Source organism: Oryzias latipes, chromosome 18, assembly GCF_002234675.1.
Source record: "Oryzias latipes chromosome 18, ASM223467v1".
Lineage (NCBI taxonomy): Eukaryota > Metazoa > Chordata > Actinopteri > Beloniformes > Adrianichthyidae > Oryzias > Oryzias latipes.
The window spans coordinates 11,013,906-11,019,905 of record NC_019876.2 but is presented as its reverse complement, the minus strand read 5'-3'; positions in this window follow the sequence as shown (position 1 = coordinate 11,019,905).

Here is a 6,000-nt window from a genome sequence, read left to right as displayed (position 1 = left end):
TTGTCAGATACTCTGTATTATGCAAAACAAAGGGAAAACACCCTCATAATATATCAGGGACATGCATTTGGTTGAACCAATTACATGCTAACATTCACAAGACATGTCACTCATTCTGTGCACGCCATGCCAGAGCAATCTCAATGCCGTCTTTTTTTGGCTCTGCAGGAATTCATGTGAAAAGTAATTGTGTATTTCTCATTTATGTATTAGGCAGTCTGTCTTCTCTATGATCTATTTTCTTTTGAGGCAGACACAATAATATAACACACAGCACAGCTTCATAGAGCGCCTATTTCTGCTCAAAGCTCCTTTCGTTGAATGAAAATGAATGAAGGCGTGGTGCAGTGGTAATGTATCAACATAAAATATTGAAATAGCCCAACCAAGGGCAAACTGCATGTAATTGAAACTCTCTCTGTTCAGAGAACAAGGAACCGGTGTCCCTGCATCTGAGGTTTTGGCAGAAGGGCTTTTAGGCATTTGTTTCAGGTTTCTCCTCTTTTTTCCCTTCCGAGACTTAATTGCCTTTTTGAGAAGATTGCATAGAAAGTGTTGGATTTCTGTGTTATTTATAACCTTTGTTATAGGACATTGAGGTACCTTTTCCCTATTTGTTCACACGAGCTTAGATGATTGTTTTTTGTTCCATTTAACCTTGATAAAGGAGGAAGCAGAAAAACAAATTGCAGTATGGATGGTCCTGCACAGATGCTGTCAGTTGCTCCTCTCAGGTGACCCAGAGGTCAGACAGCTGTCACACCATAGAGAGAGAGAAGATATCGTTTGTTGCTGTCCATCATACATGGTCTTGTTTGTCTGCTATTTACAGTAAAACTGTAATAAACCACCAGAAATGTAGAATTAAGTTGTTCTTTGTAAAAATGTTTGCTATCAGTGCAAGGTGATTTATTACTTCATGGATGTAACGAGTATCAGAATGCTCAGATATTCGCGATCTGTTCCCAAAAGACAAATATTTGTGACAATCTTTATAAATAAGGCAGAGTATAACAAAACAATTTAAGTATTGCACTAAAATGCAATATACTAAAACCGCATGGACTACTGTCACCGGATGTAACTAAATCTTCAAAAGTAAAGTGTTAGTGACGCTTCTCATTTTCATCAATTAAACTTGATTTAAAGTGTTTTTCATAAATGAAAAAAGTGACACTGAAGTTTGTTTAGATTTGTTTAGAAAAAAAATATTTGATATGATTAAAGTCGACGATTCTAAAACAAGAATATAAAATGAGTATCAATTTAAAAAATATTTAAATAATTTTACAAATGTCTGTAAGCGTAATAGAGAAGTTTGTTCAGAACTTGTCTGCAAAATGTTCAGCTATATACATTTTTGCATTTCCACAAAAGACCAAAAAAGTCTGTTTAGAAAACATATCCATTGGAAACATTATGGACAGTTTAGATCAGGGGTCTTAAATCTTAAACTCGGCTCTTTTACATCCCTCCACTGTGCCTCTTTATTTTAAAAAGTTACAGTAAATTAAAAAAGTTAGTACTGTAGTAAAGTGAAAAAAAGTCAAATAAACTAACTCAAACTTTATTCAACTCATTTACAAACCGTTTTGGGTCAGTAAATATCTCTCCATGAGGTTCCTGACTGTAATTCTCTAACAATCCATCAAGTGGTGCAGCTTCATAGTTTACCTAAGTCATATTAAGACACTGACAGATTTTTTTAGAAAATCAATTGGAGGTCAGAAAGCATTGAGGTATACCAGTTTATAAATGGGAATTTTCTATTTTTTAAGTGTGCCTTATGGTTTGAAAATGTCACCTAATTAGCTCTGATTTCATTTTATTTGTTTCATGTATGAATTGCTAGCTGAGATGCACCACAAACAGTAAAATTTAAATTTGCCAAATATTTTTTGTTGGATTTGTTGTAAAATGATGCAAAGCAAAATTGATATTTGTTTTGTTTTACAGCTGAAGTTAACCAGGAAGTTGACAGAAAATCTTTTGAGGGTAACATTGTTTAAAGTAGGGCTTGTTATCATCAATAGTTTCTGGAATCAATTTGTTTCAATTCACCAGAGCCTGGACTAATTTGAGTCACGATCGCCTGGATCGATGTATTCACTTTTTCAATTCTTTTGATCCACTCGACTTGATTTGATTCAATTCAATTTTGAATTTACACAGCTTAAACATTTAGACATATTTGTGTAAATCTCCATATGTTTTAAAGATTTTCATGTTAGTCTGATACCGTTCACAAACTGTCAAATTTATTAGTGAAATAATAAACTAATGAGATTGTTAAATCATCAAACAGAGAAACTCCAACAAAAATGTGCAGATCATTAACATTGTAAAGGCTCTAAACCGTCTCTTATTACCAAAATAAAAGTTCTGCCTCTCCTGCAGGGCATTTCAGTTTGGCCACTAGGTGGATTTGCGCTAAAGTATTTCAATTTATTTCAGAAGATTTGAGCTAAAAACTGTGCTTTAGACCACAAATGGTTACATAAAAAAATTGTTTCCTTTAAAAGAGTTTGGATAATTCATTCCTGTGAGCATATAAAGGTGTTCATTTAGACAGCGATCTATGTTTAGGTTGATCGAGCGTTAGCTTAGTGTCCTATAGAAAATTCTATTATATGTTAGCCTCAAGCTAACTGACTTTGGCTTTACAGCTGTTATGCTTTAGATCAGCGGAAAAGGAAAGACCTAAAAGATTGATCTCTACTTTTATGGATTGATTATTGATTTATTAAGCTTGGGTCCAATAAGATCAATTTTATGTACCCTAGTTTAAAATGATAAATATCATTTCTTTCTAAATCAATTTGTTTTTATCTGTTTTATTTTCTTGATTCAGATCTTCTGTTCTAACTAAACGTATAAATAATGGTAATTAAATACATTATGCAGCCATTCAGTAAGAATGGTTTGATTTGTTAATTGTTGATCTAAATTGGTGAATCGAATCAGATCATCGTCTAATTAATGATCTACAGCCAGTTACCAGTACAGACGTGCCTTTTGGGGAACCATGTCTGTTAAAATATCATTATTACAACCAAAACGTTCCTCAATCTGGCCGATTTCTGGCAATATTTGCTATCAAGTAATCATACTGAAGTAATCAGGGATGAATAAACACCTCTGCCTGTCTGCTTCATGCTTGTCTGATAGATGCTTTGTCCTCTTCCAGCATGGTGAAGAGCACATAGGCTGGTCACCCTCTCAAGAGTCCCTACATCTGGCAGCCCCATTAATCTTCCACAGCAGCTGTGCCCCTGTCTCTCTTTGTGTAAGGGAGACAGAAAGTCATTTTTAGTCATTATCTCCCCCCTGGCATATGCTCATTCCACTTATCACACTTAACCTGCACTTTGATGTTGAAACTCAACTGCTCTTTTAGATTCAACCAGACACCAGCTGTCCGGCAAAATGTACTTGCATTATACCAAAACTTGCTGCAAGTTGATTTTTACTCTACTTGAAGTGCTCTTTCATCCCATTGGACAGCGGACGACGCTTGTAAATTAATGCTTAAGAGGGAAGGAAAGTTGGTCAGTCCTCGGGGGGGGGCGGGCAGCAGGCCGTTAAAAACTCCCAAAAAGTGGATGCCCGTTGAACCGTAAAACAAGTTCAGATGCCTGAGAGATGGCAGGCAGCCCTTCATGTCGCATCACATTTGATGGGGTTTTGCGGTTGGAAGATGGATGCATGGAAAGCGTAGTAGCTGTTTTTTTTTAGGGGGGGCTGCTTCTTTGATGTGCACTCATCTGACTGTGGGCAGGCTGTGCGCATTAGCAGCTAATTAAACTGCTTGACTCAGAGATCGTGTTTGTGAAGTTTAACAAAGACTTCAAGACATTTGATGGGACTTGGATTGAAAAGAAATGATTAAAACTGGAATGAATGGTGGCTGGTATTATGCTCTCTGCTGTTGACCGCTTACTCTGAAATTAAACTGCACATGAAACTTAATTGCATTCTTCAAAAAAAGGTCTACAGTTCAGTATTAATATCTATATTTAAATACTCAAAAAAAAAAAAGTGAGCAACACTTTTACATGGCACAGGTGTCTTTCTATATGTACCATATGCATGGAAGTCTCATGAGAAAGTAGACAAGAATCACAATCCGTCACAAAGTCCACAGGGATTAGTTGTAATCAATGTAAAAAGTTTAGGTGGCAGCTCACCTTCTGGCCTCTGCCTGGCTGGCTGCTCTTAGTGGTTTGAGGTGCCCGGGGGGCCAACCGGGTTCAGTTGGCTTAGTTTGCAGCTAATTGGATCAGGGAATGGAAAGATTCCCGTGGCTCCCCCCTTCACAGGCTGAGAGGTTATTGACATGGTCTCAACAGCAATATATACTAATGTCAGTCCAATCTTACTAGATTAGACCTGTTGTCATCTTGGCAGACATTATAAATTGATGTCTCCTAAAACACCATATTTAACGGGAAATAGAGTCAAGATTTAAAAGTCCAGGTTCTGTTGAATCTTGCAATACTCAGATCAATGTAAGTAAAATAAAAATGAATAAATGAAAAACTCTCATCTCCTACAGTACGTTTTTTAGGTGCACTTAAAAACCTACTGTACATTTTTTTTGTGCCTTATAATCTTGAGCACCTTATATATGGATTGATTTTGGTTGCTTACTCACGTTGACGGGACATTTAGAAGTACACTGTGTGCTGTCAGAATGTCACTCTGTTTTTTGCACGACTTGCAAACAAGGTTTGATGTTCTAACAAATACGCTAATGAGGCTACCGTGTAGCGTTGTCGCTATGTTTTTTTCATGTTCCTAGCAAGGGTAAGAGTTAGCGTAGTCACAGTAATGTTTGTGTTCTTTTACATAGAGCAAACAAGGTTTTCAAGACGTCAATGGAAGACTCAATGTGCGCTGAGACGCTGTCTCTTTAACCCAATGCATCATGGGAGATGTAGTGCAAACAGCCGCAGAACGCAAAGAGACTTGTGTCTCTGAGCTACATTGTTTTGTTCACTCTTTCCACGGTCTGACACCGGATTCTGTGGAAAGCTACACGGCTAAAGACGAGCTTTAGCTGGTATTTTTGTTGGAACTAAGCGACTTTATGAGCAGAATCAGAACAAGGAAGTGAAGACTTTAACCACTTTTGATTGGTCAGACTGATGACATGTGATTAAGCCTTTAATAATGATTGGTGGAGACAGTTAAAGGGGCAGATTTTTCCGAAAACAGTTGACGCTACGGCTAAATCGCGGTACCGTCATTCTTATCAAAATGTCTTTAATTTAATCAAATAAACACTTAGAAAAAAGTATTTTATGATCTTTCATAGTCATAACTATTCATTCATTCATTCATCTTCTTGACCGTTTTTCTCTTTCGGGGTCACGGGGTTGCCTGAGCCTATCCCGGTCACTTGGGCGTAGGCATGGCATGCCCTGGACTGGTCGCCAGTCTGTCGCAGGGTAGAATATCCTTGTTACAGGCACAGCCCTCTGCTTTGCTTTCATCCTGTTGTGTTTCACTTCAGTTAATTTCCTGATGATGTTCACCTGGGACTGCAGCTTCATCAGCTGTGACTGGCCGCCTGCTGGTCATGTGGTGCTCCTCTACCAGGAAGCCGGAGCCTATTAAAGCACACCTGGGAGCTGAGCCTGGCAGAGTCTGGTGAACTGTCTCTGGCTGACACTCACTGCGATCCTGACTCTCTTTTGGCTGCATGCTTCTGACTAAGCTGTTTTCCTCAGGTACGTGGTGGGAGGTTGTGATCAGGCAAGTTTGGGGCCCCATACATTTTCACACGCAGGCTGAACTTTGTTAGACACACCAGGTAAGGGGTTGGTGCCATTTCTTGTAATGTTTTGTATGTTTGTATTTAGACTAGTTAGGTAGTCTTTTGTTGTTCTTTTGATTTATGGGTTTAGTTGCAGAGTTAGGCCTGGTTTTGTTATATTGAGTTTATTTATTTGGCACAACCCAAACGTCACTTCCTCCCCCACAGGTAATTGTTTGCAG